General features: G+C 49.1%; 1 long non-coding RNA gene and 2 other non-coding genes across 15 annotated transcripts; all 3 read left to right on the top strand.

The window, feature by feature from the left end:
- The first annotated feature begins 7,629 nt into the window (after nucleotides 1-7,629).
- LOC129563434 (uncharacterized) lies at nucleotides 7,630-13,509 on the top strand. 13 transcript variants are annotated; one of them, XR_016039114.1, is made up of 8 exons: nucleotides 7,637-7,854; nucleotides 8,363-8,626; nucleotides 9,405-9,447; nucleotides 9,561-9,702; nucleotides 10,073-10,377; nucleotides 11,526-11,598; nucleotides 11,868-13,039; nucleotides 13,119-13,509. It is a non-coding gene; the product is annotated as an uncharacterized LOC129563434 (long non-coding RNA). The 13 variants fall into 13 exon arrangements; XR_008687345.2 differs by lacking the exon at nucleotides 9,405-9,447 and having other exon boundaries at nucleotides 7,637-7,741; nucleotides 9,524-9,702; XR_008687342.2 differs by lacking the exons at nucleotides 8,363-8,626; nucleotides 9,405-9,447 and having other exon boundaries at nucleotides 9,524-9,702; nucleotides 11,868-12,028; nucleotides 12,862-13,039.
- On the top strand, nucleotides 8,889-9,023 carry LOC129535618 (small nucleolar RNA SNORA71). Its single transcript, XR_008681691.1, has one exon. It is a non-coding gene; the product is annotated as a small nucleolar RNA SNORA71 (small nucleolar RNA).
- On the top strand, nucleotides 12,120-12,253 carry LOC129535612 (small nucleolar RNA SNORA71). The gene has a single exon (XR_008681690.1). It is a non-coding gene; the product is annotated as a small nucleolar RNA SNORA71 (small nucleolar RNA).
- Nucleotides 13,510-17,571: the final 4,062 nt, after the last annotated feature.

The raw sequence follows: 17,571 nt of genomic DNA, 5'->3' as shown, positions 1-17,571 counted from the left end.
TTCAGAAACTGGCAGGTTGGGCCCTGGGGGACCAGAGTCCAAGAGAAAAACTGATAACTTTGGCTGGTGACATTGGACTTTCCTTCATTCGGTGGTGGACAATCCTTGAATACAACCTTCTTCACTAATGACTCTGGATGGTCTTAGTTCTTTAACTTGAGTTTCCCTGAACAACAGTTTTGGGCCTCCTTTGCTAACTAAACAACTGAGATGTTTGTGTCTAATTCACTTAAACTTTCCTGACTTGAGAATCATTAACTATCTAGCGTGAATACTTGAGCATTCCAGGATAACAATATTTGACTTTGGCTCATTCTCTCTCACCGTGCTAGTTGATGATACCGATTCTTTACTCTTTCTTAATATTTATTTATTTATGCATTTGTTTATTTGGCTGTGCTGAGTCTTAGGCAGCATACAGGACCTTTTACCTTTGCTGTGTCATGTGAACTCTTAGTTGCGGCGTGGGGGATCTAGTTTCCTGAGCAGGGATGGAACCTGGGCCACCTGCATTGGGAGCACAGAATCTTAGCCTCTGGACCACAAAGGAAGTCCCCAATTCTTTACTTTTATGACCTTGGGTCATCCTGGCCAAGGGCAGAAGACATCCCTGGCTATCTTTCTGGAGCTTCTAGGATTATGTATGATATTGACTGATGGTTTCCCTGGTGGCTCTGTGGTAAAGAATCCGCCTACCAATGCAGGAGACATAAGAGATGTGAGTTCGATCCCTGGGTCAGGAAAATCCTCTGGAGGAGGGTATGGCTACCCACTCCAGTATTCTTGCCTGAAGAATCCCATGGACTGAGGAGCCTGGCGGGTTACAGTCCACTGGGTCGAAAGAGTCAGATATGACTGAAGTGACTAAGCACAATGTTTTATGATGTATATTCTATTTTCAGAATTCTAAAAATTTTTATAGTTATTAATGAATATTAATTTTTAATCAAATTATGATAACTAAATAGCTAAAATGTATTACTAGTTTACTATTTAATGTAAGATATCAACTACTGAAAAAAGCCCTTATGGTATTCACATATTTCAATGCATTATTTTACCTATTTTAATTTTAAAAAAATATTTATATATTTATCTGGCTGCATCGAGTCTCAGTTGCGGCACACAGGATCCTCAGTGCATCCTGTGGGATCTTTCTTCCTGGGGCACTGGCTCCAGTTGTCCACGGCTTAGTTGCTTCAAGGCATGTGGGATCTTAGTTCCCTGACCAGGAATTGAACCTGTGTCCCCTGCCTTGTAAAGCAGATTCTTAACCTCTGGACCACCAGGGAAGTCTCTTAAATTTTTTGAATTTTAAAATATAAGCATAACATAAAATTTACCATCTTACTCATTTTTAAGTATTCAGCTCAGCAGTGTCCAGTACATTCGCATCATTGTGCAGTCAATCTCCAGAACTCATCTTTCAAACTGAAACTTACAGCCATCAAATAGTAACTCCACTTTCCCCAGCCCCTGATTCTGAATTTGACTAATCAAGGAAACTTGCATAAGTAGAATCATTCACTTGTTGTTCTTTAGTTGCTAAAGTAAAGTAAGTAGCTCAGTCGTGTCTGACTCTTTGCGACCCCATGGATTGTAGCCTACCAGGCTCCTCCCTCCATGGGATTCTCCAGGCAAGAATACTGGAATGGGTTGCCATTTCCTTCTCCAGGGGATCTTCCCAACCTAGGGATTGAACCTGGGTCTCCCAGATTGCAGGGAGACGCTTTAACCTCTGAGCCGCGAGGGAAGCCATGACTTTAGTTGCTAACATGGCCAACTCTTTGGGACCCCATGGACTGTAGCCCACCAGGTTCCTCTGTCCATGGGATTTCTGAGGCAAGAATACTGGAGTGGGTTGCCATTTCCTTTTGCAGGGGATCTTCCCGGACCAGGTATCAAACCCACATCTCTTGCATCTCCACCATTGGCAGATGGATCCTTTACTACTGAGCCACTAGGGAAGCCTGGAATCATTCAGTATTTGTCCTTTTATAACTGGTTTATTTCACTTAGCATAATATCATGAAGGTTCATGTATGTTGTAGCATTTGTTAGAATTTTCTTCCTTTTGAGAGCTAAATAATATTCCATTGTGTGATAGACCACATCATGTTTATCCATTCATCCATCAATGGACATTTGAGTGGCTTCTACTTTCTGGCTATAGTGAATATATTGCCATGCACATGGGTGGACAAATATCCCTTAAAGACCCTGCTTTCAGTTGTTTCAAGGATATATCCGTAAGTGAAATTGTTGGATCCTACAGCAATTCCATTTTTAATTTTTTGAGCAACCACCATACTATTTGCCCTAGCGGCTGTACCAGAGAGTTCCCTGGTAGTCTAGTGATTAGGATTCAGCACTTTCACTGCTGTGGTCTGAGTTCAATCCCTGGTCAAGGAACTAAGAATCTGCAAGCTGCGTGGTGCAGCCAAAAAAAAATTTTTTTTTCACACAGTAGCTGCGCCATTTTGCATGTTCGATCTACTTTAGAGTTGAGAAACTGAGACTCAGAAAGTAGCTTGCTAATACAGGTAAGATGTGGAAAAGAAAAAAATTTTTATGTGTATTGAATTTATTCCCCAGGGCTGCCATAAGAGAGTAACACAAACTGGGTGGCTTAAAACAGAAATGTGTTCTCTCACTATTCTGGAGGTTAGCAGTCCAAAATCAACGTGACAGCAGGGCCATGTTCCCCCTGAAACTCTGGGTAAGATTCTTCCTTGCCTCTTCCTAGCTTCTGGTGGTACCCATCAACCTTGGGAGTCACACGGCATTCTCCTGGAGTGCCTTTCTCTTTACTTGTAAGGACACTGGTCGTATTGGATTAATGGTCCTCCCTCTTGCAACATGACCTCATTTTAACTTACATCTTAATTACATCTGTAAAGACTGTTTCCACGGCAGGTCACATTCCCAGGTATCAGGTGTTACGACTTCAATATAACACCTTTTGAGGGGTCATAACTTAATCCATCATAGCTCGTCTTCTTCCCAGTTCTGTGATATCTACCACACTTTTGACGTCACTGCGATAAACTACTAGACTTCCCAACAGAAAACCATGCTTACATTTGTGGGACAGAGTTAATTTGATATTGGTGGATTATTAGACCATAAGCTTGGAACGAGGCAGACACAATGGGTTTCTTTCATTCATCCCTATACCTCCCGGTCATTAAGTGAAAGAAGTGAAAGAGAAGTCGCTCAGTCGTGTCCAGACTCTGCGACCCCATGGATTGTAGCCTACCAGGCTCCTCTGTCCATGGGATTTTCCAGGCAAGAGTACTGGAGTGGGTTGCCATTGCCTTCTCCAGGGGATCTTCCCGACCCAGGGATCGAACCTGGGTCTCCTGCATTGCAGGCTGATGTTTTATCGTCTGAGCCACCAGGGAAGTCCCAGTCATTATACAAATAGAAAAACAAAAAGCAGCATTTGAAAAGGGGCATAGCTTTTCCAGTGCCTTTATGGGAAAAAATCATTAACTTAACAGTTGTTTGGGGAATTGTTTAGGTGGTAGTTTTCCTTGTTCCTTTTTTAATTTCCTGCCAGTCAGGCTGTGATTGTCATCTGTTGGCCACACCCACTAGCACAGTGCCGGCACCGCGTGGAAGCAGGTACTTACCAGGTACTGAATGAATGAATGGATAGAAGGTTCATTGGCAGAGCAGTGCCCCTGCCCACTTTTTGCTGCCACTGTTCTGTTTGATGACCAGTAGCAAGTGGCTGGTGGCTTCTCCTCCCCCTAGAGCCTCCTTAAGCCCACTGTGTCCACTCCTGAAAGAGCCTTGTTCCAGGCAGACCTAATCATCAGCCTACTCCTGGGTAGGTCCCCAACACATCCCAGCCAGCAACAGACTCACTTGAAACATCCATCCCTTTAGGAACTTGCAGAGCATGCACTGCAATTTTGTTTTTAACGTCTGCAGACACATCACCGACTGACAAATAAGGCCAAGGCACTGAGCATGGACTGTTATCTGAATGCCCCAAGCAAAGGTTGTCACAATACTTTTATTTCGAGACTTCAACATGCTGCCCTGTTTGCTGCAGTCTCCAGTTAGGTAGGCCAGTGTCGTAGATGAGAAAGTCATCTGAGATAAGCACACACAGTGCATCAGGCAACTGCCAACCTCCCATGCTCCATGCCACTGGTGGAATACGTTAATAATTGGCCATTTACAGGTTTTTAGCCAGGAGTGTTGGAGACAGAAACCTAACTTATGCTAACAAAGAATTACATTATTGGGAAGCGTATATAATCGAACAAGAGAAAGGGCAGAGGTGGAACTGAGCTTCCAAGGTGACAAACACCAGGGACTGAAATGCTACTGGGACACTCTGTCCTGGATCTGCCCCTGTCTCTGTGTGTGGACTTCCGACTTTACATTTACTCCATTTCTTGCATGTGAGGTGGCAGGGGGATACGGGCTGGGTTTGCCCTGAAGTACACATCCATCCACCTTCCTGAAGGGAGGCAGGATTGCCACATACGGCTGTGCAGGTTGTGCACTGCCCAACTCATGGACATGCTGTTCATATTATAGTCTCTTGCTGAGAAGCAGAGATGTTAGGGATGCTTGGTGAACATAGAAAACACTTTTCCTAGCACATCCTTCTCTGGCCCAGCAGAGTCACCCTATTTTCTACCATTCTGAAGGAGGGGGGAATTAAAAAATCTCCATTCTAATCCTTAAATGGTGGGCCCTTCTAATGAAGACTCTTGGGAATATGTTTTTTTTTGCCCCTCCCATGCTGCACAGCATGTGGGATCTTAGCTCCCCAACCAGGGATTGAACCTTGGTCCCTGCATTAGGAAACTCGGAGTCTTAACCACTGGACCACCAGGGTAGTCCCTGGAAATATCTTTAAAGAACAACACTTGGGGGGAATTTTCCCACAAGCTTCATGAGGACAAGCGGAAGATATTAATAACTAAACCTGTGACAGTGTAACCCATGCAGGTCCATTAGAATAAGAAAAAGGTTTGCGAGAAGTAGAGGGACCTTCTGAGAAATGCAATCCTTAACTCCACAATCTCGAAACTCTCAGTTCTCAGTTACTTTCTAGGCCAAAGGACAGGCATTTCCACCTTTCTGTAGCTGGGGGAACAGTCACCCATCTGGGAGGTGTCTCATCCCATCAGTGGGTTGGGAGGTACTGACCGTGCAGAGATGCCTATGTGTTGAGCATGCATACATCTCAGAGTCTCTGTGTCTTGCCTTGCTTGGCATGCTTGGCCAAGACCCTGCTCCTTCCTGGGTGAGCTCACTGGGCAGGCAGGCCATCCCCAGGGATACAGTGGGTTGAGGGTAGGTAACAACAGTGAAAGGAAGAGGAGCCGAAAGGTAGTCGAATCTGAGCTGGGTCCTTTGTCTGCCTGTTATCGCTGACCAAGGCTGCTTCTGCCTGAGATTTACCAATATATTTTTAGGATGTTTACATTCCTAAATAAATTAACCTATAATTTATTTTTTCTTTTATTGACCTTTCCTAATTTTGGAATTATGTGAACTTAGAACGGTTTTCTCTTTTTTTCTTATCCAGGAGGCTGTATAATATCGTAAAGCTTTGTAGAACTTACTTATTAAGACACTTGGTTATGATGTTTTTTTTGTGGGAAGACTTAACTACTGATTCAATTGCTTCCAGTGTTACGAAATTATTTGGGCTTTCTATTTTTTCCTTAAGACAATTTTGTTAAATGTTTTCCAGAAAAGTGCTCATTTTACCTAAGTTTTAAATTTTATGAGCAAAAAGTCAAACATTGTTCTCATTTTTTTACTTTCTGCTCTGACTGTACCAACTTCCTCATTGCTAAAATTGTTTGGCTCTGTTGCTCTAAATATGGTTATGCTCATTTTCTGCTATTTTAGTTTCTACTCTTCTTGTTTTATTGATTTTCACTTTGTTTAGATTCTTTCAATTATCCTTCTTCTCATTCTTTAAGCCTTCAGGAGCCAGGAGCTGACTGAGACACATGGAATTTTTCTTACACTTCGGAATCTACTGAGCCCTTCTCCCATTGCAACAATGAAAATTTCTCTTTCTTCTCTTGCATCAATATTTAAAGATCATGCAATGAGATGCCCCATCCAGTTTCTAACTTCTTCACATCCCAGCACATGCATCCACTTCCCCATCCTCACCCCAACATCAGCTTCCTAGTCTTTCCCTTCCTCCCTTTTCTGAACATCTTCCCATTTCCCTTTTATGTGTGAGTCCTTCAAAACCCCAATAAGGCACAGTTCAGTTCAGTTCAGTTCAGTCGCTCAGTCGTGTCCGACTCTCCGCGACCCCATGAATCACAGCACGCCAGGCCTCCCTGTCCATCACCAACTCCCGGAGTACACTCAAACTCATGTCCACAGAGTCGGTGATGCCATCCAGCCATCTCATTCTCCGTCGTCCCCTTCTCCTCCCGCCCCCAACCTTTCCCAGCATCAGAGTCTTTTCCAGTGAGTCAACTCGTCGCATGAGGTGGCCAAAGTATTGCAGTTTCAGCTTTAGCATCAGTCCCTCCAATGAACATCCAGGATTGATCTCCTTTAGAATGGACTGGTTGGATCTCCTTGCAGTATAAGGGACTCTCAAGAGTCTTCTCCAACACCACAGTTCAAAAGCATCAATTCTTCGGCGATCAGCCTTCTTCACAGTCCAACTCTCACATCCATACATGACCACGGGAAAAACCATTGCCTTGACTAGACGGACCTTGGTTGGCAAAGTAATGTCTCTGCTTTTTAATATACTATCAAGGTTGGTCATAACTTTCCTTCCAAGGAGCAAGCGTCTTTTAATTTCATGGCTGCAATCAGCATCTGCAGTGATTTTGGAGCCCAAAAAAACAAAGTCTGACACTGTTTCCACTGTTTTTCCATCTATTTCCCATGAAGTGATGGGACCAGATGCCATGATCTTTGTTTTCTGAATGTTGAGCTTCAAACCAACCTTTTCACTCTCCTCTTTCACTTTCATCAAGAGGCTTTTGAGTTCCTCTTCACTTTCTGCCATAAGGGTGGTGTCATCTGCATATCTGAGGTTATTGATATTTCTCCCAGCAATCTTGATTCCAGCTTGTGCTTCTTCCAGCCCAGCGTTCCTCATGATGTACTCTGCATATAAGTTAAATAAGCAAGGTGACAATATACAACCTTGACGTACACCTCAACCGTAAAGCCATTTTAATTTGGAAACTGGTTGAAGAATGACTCTACTCATAGCCCCACAACCAGCCTCCAAGCTCTTCAGGATCCACACTCTCACACTTGAGATACAAAATTAAAGAAGAAAGTATAGTTTTCCCAGCTTCAGCCCCACACACAACACTTTGTCAGGAGAAGGCAGGACACCATAATTGACGTTCCCAGCAAGACTGAATTCAATAGGAAGAGTGAATGCCACAGAAAATCAGACAGAAGGAATAGACAGCTCGAAACTACAGACGTCCTAACCATTTAATAGTCAGATGAATGGTTGGGGAGATTAAAGAACGCTTGAATACTTGGCGGGTCAGAGTTTCAACTCCGATCCACTAGGGGGCGCGAAGAGACTGCTGGCGCGGGGTCCACCTGGGGATTCGCCGCTCTTGGCCCCAGCCCGTCTCTCAACTGCAGTTCCGCCGGCGCCCAACAGATGGAGGGCGGGTCGTGTCTCCGAGTCGCCGGGAACCGTCCAGCATCTTCTCACGTCGTCCAGTTTGACCTGCAGCCGACATTCCTGGCGCCCCGGGTGAGTCACTGCAGGGCCGCGCTGCCCCGGGACTCCCCCGGAGGCCTCTAAGGCCGGTTCTCCGTGCCCCCGACTGCAGCGGAAACTGAGGCCCGTGGCGTCGGGGAGTGCAGGTCAGCTCCAAGCCCAGGCCCACTCTTGGTTCTGAGCCGGTTCCCTCCGCTGCATGTGGACCTCTCTGCACTCGTGTTATTACAAAGCGGCCTCGGGTCACCGCTGTGCCGGCCGGCGCCGTTTTGGAGAGTCGGGTCCTGGGCTTCACTCACCTGGTGGGGAAACTTGGGCCCACCGACGGCGAGAAGCGGGTCCGGGGATGCCTGGGCCCGAGGTCTCGCGGGGAGGTTCATGCGGAGCCGGTGTGAACCGCACCGGTGCTGCGCCAGAGGCCCCGGGTCACATCCCATCACCCCCGACTCCAGCGTTTCATCCCCAGAAGCCTCTTGTCGGTTGCCGGGCAAATATCTTAGTGACCATTAGCCCATTTCCCCTCGGTAACCTCTAAGGGAAAAGTGTTCAAACCTCCACTTTAACTGAGGGCGCCCCCAGGGCCCTAGAAGGGCAGAGTCCGGCTTCCTGGGCCCCTGCTTCGCACTGAAGGCCTTCCCCTCTTTCCCGGGCCAGGTCCTGCGCAGCTGAAGGCCCTGCCTCGGGCGGCGCCCCCTCCCCTCCTGCAGGACCCTGAGCCGCACTGCCTGCCGCGCCCCCGCCGTGTGCAGGGACTGAGCTGTCCCCTGGAGCAGTGCTGGAGCTGTGGCCTTCTTGCCCTACTGCAGAGGGGGTGTTTCCTGGGTTTGAGGGTTCTGGGACTTACCTTGCAAAGCCCTTGGGCCAGAATGGCCAGAGTTCGGATCCTGACCCAGCCCCTGGTTAGCCGGGGAACCTGGGGTGAGTTCCTTTATTCTCCTGAGCTTTTTTGTAAAAGGTCCTCAGTTGGTATTTGTGGGGTGGATGAGTAATTGAGGCTTTTTTTTTTAACCAGAAGTTGGTCTTCCCTGGCTTCTCTTGATGGGGGGCGGTGGAACCTTTTCAAGAAGTGAGGCTAGTGCCTGGGATCCTGGGCCTGGTTGGGCAGCTTTCCCCTGCCTGGGTGGAGAGCCAGCTGCTAACCTGGGCTTCTCTGGCTGATTCCCCATCTGCCCTTTTCTGCCTCTGCATTCGAAAGTGATCGTGGGCTGTCGGTGCCTTGGTCATTGATAGTGCAGGGGGAGGAATTGCTGAAAGCGTTTTCCCCGTGTTTGGAGGGTTCACGCCTGTCCCTTCTGAACTCTGGAGCTGTCACACACCTCCTCCCTCCTACCGCCTTTTTAGATGCCTCCTGGTGTCCAGCTTACTAAGCGCTCCCTATGTGAGGCTCAGTGCTAGTTGCTGAGAAGCTTTTAACTCATTGTTGACCAGGGGATTTTTGCAGGAAACTAATGTCTGTGGCCAGTGATTTGTTATGGAAGTGATATTGATACATCTGTGGTCAAAAATGTTTGGGTTAAAAAACTTGTATTAATAATAAGTCTCTGGTCAATAATGTGTTAAAAAAAAAAGAAAGGAAGATAAAGCATGGGCTGTTTCTTAGAAGCTGGAGCTGGTTGTGGAGCCACTGTTTGGGTAATTTTCACCAAGAGCTCCCCTCCAGAAAGCCAGGTCTACCTCCCCTCTTTCCCCTTTCCAGGTCCTTAGTCCAGCCTGTGGTCTGGAGAGTGGCTTGACATGAGGTGAGGGTACTAATCATACTTCATGGGAATCATGGGTTTTCTTGTCTTTTCTGCCTCTCTCTACTCTGATTTCAAGGTCAGTGTCTGAGTGTCGCCTGCTCAATGCCTGGCAGGTGTCTGGTGCTCAGCAGCTGTGGAACAACTGCCCAGCAGGAGAGAAGGACAGACACATCCCAGTGAGGTGGCGTGGCCCATCACATCATGGAGAATCAGAGAAAGACTGCTTGTGGCCAGCCAGCCTGGGGAGAGGTGGAGGTACTTCCTGTTTTCTTTTCTTGGAGTTGTTCTTCCTGTTGACCAGTATTTATCCATTGGAGGCTCCTTGGTGTGAGACAGAGCCCAGTCTACTAAAGGAGAGTTTCCCCATGACCTGTGGTTATGGTGGCAGGAACTAGAACAGTAATGCACTTGGACAAGGTTTAAATAACAGGAATCACAGTAGTAATGCAATTGGACAAGGCTTAAACAGACACCAGACCTCACCTCTGCAGGAGGCCTGAGGTGCCTTTACCTCCTCACACACACCCCCACCCCCCATAACCCCCCAGCCCTGCCCAGGCCAGGCATGGCCTGTCAGGTGCCACATACTTGCAAACCTGTCCTGGACTTTCTCTTTCTATTTCAGGATCCAGCTTCCAGAATCTGTAGAGAGTCATCTGAGTTTGCATAAAAGATGATCTGAAAAGCCGTCTCTGTCTCAGATGCAGATGAGCTGTTGTCCTATGTGGAATGAGAGGTGTGGCTCATGGGTTGGGAACACAGCCCACGTTTGTGAAGCAGCCAGCTTCTCAGAGAACCCAGGTACTCTGCCTGGATTCCAGGACATGTGATGACCAGGTGGCATCTAGGTTGCTCGTTGCAGAGGAAGCAGCACAGTGCATAGGGGTCCCTGAGAGGTATCGCCATCCTGTCAAGAGATAGCTGGCCCAGGTGAGTTCTGTTCCCTGGAGATCTGGGGCTTTGCCTCCCACAAGGTGCATGAGGTCCACGCGGCCTGGGAGTAGATAGAAGAGAGACAAGGGTGACTTGGTCCTGGCACTCAGCTTCACTCTCTCTGGGGTCTTTGGGAACACACCCGGTTCCTCCTTGTGTGCTTCGTCCTGAGAGCCCTTGGGGAGCCCTTCCTCGGATTGTCACGTTGGCAGGAGAATGTGTGGAGCAGGGTAAGGATTCTGATATGCCCACCTGTACCCGGGTGTCAGTCACTTCTCTGCCTCCTCCTGACTCTGGGACCTTCTCCTATCTCTGGTTTCATCCTCCAGAAAGCAGGACTACAGTGAGGCTATTTGTCTCCGGCTCATGTCATCCTTGTCTGTTATAACCTAAGAACTCCATCACTTTTCCTTCAGAGGTGTCCTCCCTTTGTCTGTCCCTTCTGGGCCATGTGGAAGGCTTTTTAGCAGGACTAGAAGCAGATACTGGGTCCTTATGCTCAATTGGGCTGACTGCTCCAAGCCTCTGCCACTGGCCTCCTTTTTCAGTAAGCCCTCTGTCCTTTTCTGCCACTGCACTTGGAAGTGATCCTGGGCTGCCTGTGGCCTGCTTATTGGTAGTGCAGACAGAGGAAACATGGCAGGGTTGTCTCGCATCCTCACTCCCTAGTTCTGCGAGGTTTCTACGTTTCTGTCTCTTCTGCCCACCCCTTGGGCCTCCAGGGCCTCGGGGTCTGTTGGGGTGTGTTAGTGTCATTGCTGGGGCATTTCCTTCTGGCTCGTGCTGTTGGGAGACAGGCTCCTTCTGTGTGTTGTTTAAGTTCCCCTTGATGCCCAGTTGTTGTCAGTCGGCCATGGCATGTTCCCATAAATCTGGCGATGGCGTCCTTTCTGCCTGTCCCTGATCAATTACACGTCAATCAGCATTGGCACCCTGCCACAGAGCATCCACTGTCTCCTTCTTCAGAGTTAACTACTGTTTTTTGTGTGAAGAAGTAGTATGTCTTTTCAGGAAATAACAACAGCCAACCCTTGGGGGATGTTTACTGTCTGGTAACTCTAGTGCTAAGCCCTTTCCTGGTGCCTTTGCCCTCCTGTGAACAGGGGCAAGTCGAGTGCTCACCTGTGGCTTCTGGTCTGTTGCAGATGAGTCCACTGTGTGCAGAGGCGTCATGGAAGCTGTCGTGTCGGGAGCATTCTAGACCCCACTGTCCTTGAGGTAAGGTCTCTGGTCCATTCTCTAGAGTGTTGGGTCCTCTCACACGGTGGTCATGTGTGTGTTCCCAGGGGCTTTGGGTGAGGATGTAGGGGAGCTGAGAGGAGGGATGAAGGCAGCATCCACGAGTCCCCAGGTCCTCTCACCACCCCAGCCCCGGGAGCCTGGATCCCATCTGGCGCTTCGCTGTCTTCAGCGACTGCTGCAGGGATGGCACCTCTCGAGCCCCATTAAGGCACTGAGAGTTATGGCGTATCTGCCCTCCTCCCCAGAGCGTGGGCAGAAGCACGTGAACCTGGGCGCCCGAGATTCCTCCCCTGGGCCTGAGTCTCCCTTGACCGCCGTCTCAGTCAGCATCCTATTCAGAACCTTGTTTCCGTCATTTGGAAAACCACAGCTGTGTTGGAGGTGACTTTGTGGTACCCAAGACCACGTGAGTCCTGTAACCTCCAGTTGTAGTATTTTCCCAGTGTTTCTGCTCAGTGTTGGCCTTCTCTTCCCAGAGTGCTCTCTGCCCCGTATGCACCTGCATTCAAAAGAGACCACGGGCTGCCTGTGCTCTGGTCATTGACAATGCAGGGAGAGAAGTTGTGGAAAGCAATTTCCCGAGTTTGGAGGGTCCGCACCTGTCCCTTTCAAATGCTGGCGCTTTCCCACACCCCTGCTTCTCTCCAGCCGGAGCTTCCCCCTCAGGCGCTGGGGGCTCCTTTGTGATGGGCAGTGATGGCTCAGCATGGCCTCCTGTTACCAGAGCCAGGCCATGTCTGTGTCAGGCTTCGAGACATTGGGGGGTATAAGGAGCCAGGCTGCATAATGAACAAGCGCGATGTCGGGTGGTGTGTGGTGACTGCTGTAAGACTGTCAAGGGGAGCAGCTGTTTGGAGGAGGTGGTGGACCGGCCTTGGAAGGACTGAGACGTGACGGACCACAGGAGGGGCTTCGGGGGGAGGGGAGGAACATGATCTGAGGCCGGGGTGGGTGAGTGTGCAGGTAGGTAATGAAAGTGTCGGGGGAGGGCTGCTGGGCGGTGGCAGTCCCCCTCTGACATACAGTGGGGGTGGACCGAGTGGGAGGAGCTCCTGAGAGCAGGCTCTCCAGCCGTCTCTCTGCCAGTTACTACATTTGCTCTGTTGCCCTCAGAAGGTGCATTTTTTAAAAGACAATGTTCCTTTTGAGTCTTCTCTGGGAGCTTTGAGATTTCCTTTTTGAGCTGAGTTTGGTGTGATAAAAGCCACAGTGCATCCCTATTTGGGGGCATTCTCACAGATGTTGGCTTGAAGAAAGGCGAGGTAACATTGGAGAGCAAACCCTTGTCGTGACCTCCTGCCCTGTGACCTCCCCATCACGCTGGGGGTGCTGCCCTGGAGGACACCTCGGGGATGGGAGCACTGTCCTCTCAGGATGGTGACCTGGGTTCCAGCTCCCCTGGAGGAGCCTCCTCATGGTGAGTTACTGCCAAGGGGCTCAGTCGGCCTCTGTTTCTGAGACAGACATTCCAAGCCTCATCTGACTTCCTCCTTTAGGTGGTTTTGGGTCTGATCACAGACACTGGCATAGCAGACTGAAGAGGGCTGTTGCTGCATGACCACCGCCAGACCTTCTCCTGTTGCCTCAGCACAGTATGGAAGGACTCGGCCCCGTGTGACCAGGTCGGGACCTGGCTAAGGCCTGGGACTCTGGGGCCTTGGGATTCACAGCTGGAGACCTTCAGCTGCCTCTGCCCCTCCCCAGCAGGTGCCACAGGGCACAGCGGACCCAGAAGACTGGTTTCCTTCCACCTGGACCAGGTCCTCCAGTGGCCTCCATGTCCCCCTCTCTGCTCCTGGTGTAACTTTTAGAACCAGGAGTTCCTGTTGGAGGCACCTGTGCCGGGCATCTTGTCCTCTCACCCACTTCAATAAATCTTGAAACTGCGCCGCCGCTCTTTTCTTTTGTTTCCTTTAATCCCTGCCTCCGTGTGCACAGCTGGGAGGGGAGCCCATGGGTCACAGGGGCAGGTCTTCCAGTTTTCACCCACTGAGACTTTCTACTTCACACACTCCTGAGGCCCGACCTGGAGACAGGATGTAGAATTGCAAATTGCCATGGCTTTAAACAGTCCCAAGTGCCCTGGGGGCTCAGGTTTCGGAGAGAAGGGAGCTGTTAGAATTGTTGGCGGAGGTACATTTGCACCAGGGCTTTGGAAGACAGGATGAGGGTGGGCTGGATGTAGAGACAGAGTCAGGCACTGAAGTCCTCCAGGAGGGCAGGAGAGCCCTGGGCTCTGGGGTGGAAGTACGTGGGGTGAATTTAGGGAGAGGGTTTTGAGCAGGGGTAGAAGAGGAATGTAGGAGGATAGCTGCTCTCGGGAGGACGCTGGGGCTATGGTGGGCAAAGGCCAGGTGTTGGGCTTATCTAAGAATTCATGGTCAGTCAAAAATCCAAAGTGTATTGCAACTTCCCTGGCGGTCCAGAGGTTAAGACTCCACGCTTCCACTGCAGGGGGCACAGGTTTGATCCCTGGTCAGGGAGCTAGGATCCCAAGTGCCATGCAGTGTAGCCAAAAAAAAAGGGACATGTTTTTGACCGTTCACTTGTTCAGTTGCAAATTATAAATGATGCTCACCGCAACCAGCCTCTTAGTCTGCTCTCCCTTGCCTTCCGCCACCCTTGCCCACCTGAGCCTCAGGCCCAGGAGAGGTCTCCCACTGCCCAGGGAAGACACCTGGGGCCTCCTCATGGCCCATGGTCTGTGTCCACTCTCATCTCACAGATCACATGCCAGAAGTGCCACAGGCCCAGCCACGCTACCACATAACGTTCCTGACCATGCCGCCACTCTCCCAGCGTGTGTACACGCCTGGAAAGCCCCTTTCATTTCAGATGCTTGCCTGACTCAGCTTGTGTCACTTCCTGCAGGAAGCCAGCAGTGGCTAAACCACCACCCAGCCTCGATTCCCTGCCCTTCCTTTCATTCACATCAAGTGTCAGTTTTGTGCACAGTGGGCTTCTCAGTTTCGATCCCTGGGTCAGGCAGATCCCCTAGAGAAGGAAATGACTTTCATTCACATAAAGGGTCAATTTGGGGCAGACCTAATTCTAGGAATCGGTAAATGGAAGAAGGCAGAAGAGCAAACCCCTGACTTTATGGTGCTTCCATTTTAGAGGACAGAGACAGACAATAAAGTATTGAAATGTCTAGTATGCTAGAGAAGGACTAAGGGGAAAAAATCGAGCAGAGAACTAGGACAGGAAGCCTGAGGGCAAATAGGAGGTGTGGCCCTTTGAATCTGGAAATGGGGAAGGCCTCCCCAGGAGGTGTGATTTGAGCAGAGTGAGGGGCGCTCACCTCTGGGTGTTCATGGCAACCTGTGCACCAGCTGTTACAGCATGGACCGGGGCTGGGAGGCATCTTTCCTCTGGGATTCAGGTCTGGGGAACTGCAGAACTAAGGCTAATTAGCAATGTCTGCCATGTGCTGAGGGTGGCGGCTGAATCAAGTTGGGGTTAGCTAGTCAGACCAGGCTGTGTGCATCTTGAGGGCAGGTTCTCCACTGTCAGCTCTGTGGCCCCTTCGCCCCACCCCCATCCACAGCTCAGTAGACTCGGTGCCATCACCCAAGGGCAGGCCTAACCTATGACCTGGTCAGGGAACTAAGATCCCATGTGCCAGGCAGTGTAGCCAAAAAAAAAAAAAAGGACATGTTTTTGACCATTCACTTGTTCACTTTCAGATTATAAATGATGCTCACCCCAACCCAGCCTCTTAGGTCTGCCCTAGGTCGAGGACCAAAAGCAGTGCTCACCAAGCCAGGCATGTTTTCCTTTTGCACTGAGTGTGTCGTGCGTGCACGCTCACTCTCCTGCAACCCCGTGGACTGTAGCCCAGCATGCTCCTCTGCCCATGGGATTTTTCCAGGCAAGAATACTGGAATGGGTTGTCATTTCTTACTCCAGGGGATCTTCCCAACCCAGAGATCGAACCTGTGTCTCTTGTGTCTCCTGCGCTGGTGGGTGGATTCTTCACCACTGCGCCACCTGAGTGTGTCAAGAGCCTGAGTAATTGCTTGCAGGAACAAAAACAGGAAGAGATGGAGGATTTAAGTCCCTCTAACAGTGGAGCCCAAGACTTCCCTGGGGGTCCAGTGTTTTAAGAACCCACCTTGCAATGCATGGGACTTGGGTTCAGTCCCTGAGCTGGGAAGATTCCACATGCTGTAGAGCAACTAGGCCCACGTGCCCCAACTATTGAGCCCATGTGCCCTGGAGCCCATGCCCTGTAACAAGAGAAACCACTGCCATGAAAGAGCCCTTGCACCACAAAGCAGAGAAAGTCTGCGTGCAGCAATGAAGACCCAGCGCAGCCAAGAATGAAATAGAGCCTAGAAGTGCAGAGAAGAGCTGAGCTCCTGTTGTAGGCAAGAGAGCCATTTCTGGAATTCTTACAGGGACAGAATGAGATTCCAATTTCCAAACCATGTTCATGCTCCACAAGGCCTTGCTCTGGAGTCAGAGCAGCACTCAGACTTGATACGAGGCCTGGGGTTCAGCTTTCCCTGAATTTTTACAAGATGTGGTCCATCATGTGACCAAAATTCCCATCTTCCTTTTCTTTCTAAGAGCCCTTACGTTCACCATCACTGTGCCGTTAAATGAGTCTCTGCTGATAACAGCCTATAGTGTGTTACAAGCATAGTGGCTGACACAGGTGAAGAGCTCAATATATAATGAAGGATGAAGCCAGTGGTGGCCTGGACCATGGGTATAAGGAATAGTTCACCGAGGCCCCTCTGTTTTTGTGACTACAACTGCCATGTCACCAGCATACCTAATTCCACCTACATTAGGAAGAAACCAAAGGGAATCATTAAGAGCCTGTTGAATTTTTCGGTTTTTTTTATTTTTGGCTGTGCCCTGCAGCACTCGGGATCTTAGTTCCCTGACCAGGGATCAAACCTGTGTCCCCTGCAGTGGAAGCATGGTCTTAACCACTGGATTGGCAAGGAAGTCCCAAGAGCCTGTTGAACTCTGATGTTGTCCCTTAATTGCCATGGGGCCTGGAGCACATTATTTTGCCTCCTTGAATCTCAGTTCCTGGCTCTGTAGTTTGACCATTATAAGGACCTAGCACAAATAGTAATGATGAAATAAGATGATGCGTGCTAAAGGCATAACACAGTACCTACCTAACACTGAGTGCTCTGTACACATCAGCTGTTTTTGATGAGTATGTCTAGCTTGCTGATAGTTAAAAATGAATAACAAATATAAAATGTCATTATGGTAGACTCATCTGTTAATGTGACACCATGAATACTTACTTCTGTGCAGATCTGCAGGCATCCCCGTGGGGCTGGTGTAAATCATTCCTGCCATGGAATGAACTTTTATTAAATTCCACGTGCTGTACTAAGTGAGCCTGTGTATATAATTGCTTCACTTAATCTTCACAACCACCCAGTGAGGTAGACTTAATTATCCTCCATTTTATAAATGAGGAAACCGAAGCTCAAAGAAATGAAGGGACCTGTCTCCCTTCCAATGAGCAGCCCAGCTGGTTTCCATCTCCTAGTGTATGAAGTAGTGAAAAATGTTGCAGGCTGATTTCATAAATAGCACAAGCATACGAGGTTGTCAGATGCTTGTTTGTACTGGAAAACTGGAAATTAGGATATTTTACTATTCCCTCCATCTGTTTCAAATTATTGCCTATTATCCAGTCTTCCTAAAATATTCCACATTGAAACCACCAGTCTTGAGGACTGAACTTGTGAACCCGACACATGCAGAGACGACGGGCATGTTTCAGCCAATGCCAAAGTACTGTGTGCATCTTATTATGGTTGCGTCTGAAGCAGGACTCGTCCTAGGTCTTCCGAGCTTGAGGAAACCTTTGCAGGGTGTGATGGAAGTGACCCCAGAACCAGGATTAGGGTCAAGAAGAGCCATGAGGGCCTTCCCTGGTGATTCAGTGGTTAAGAACCCACCTTCCAATAC

This window comes from Moschus berezovskii, chromosome 15, assembly GCF_049115385.1.
Source record: "Moschus berezovskii isolate FMDL1 chromosome 15, NW_MosBer_1.0, whole genome shotgun sequence".
Lineage (NCBI taxonomy): Eukaryota > Metazoa > Chordata > Mammalia > Artiodactyla > Moschidae > Moschus > Moschus berezovskii.
This window is presented reverse-complemented; position numbering and strand designations above follow the sequence as displayed.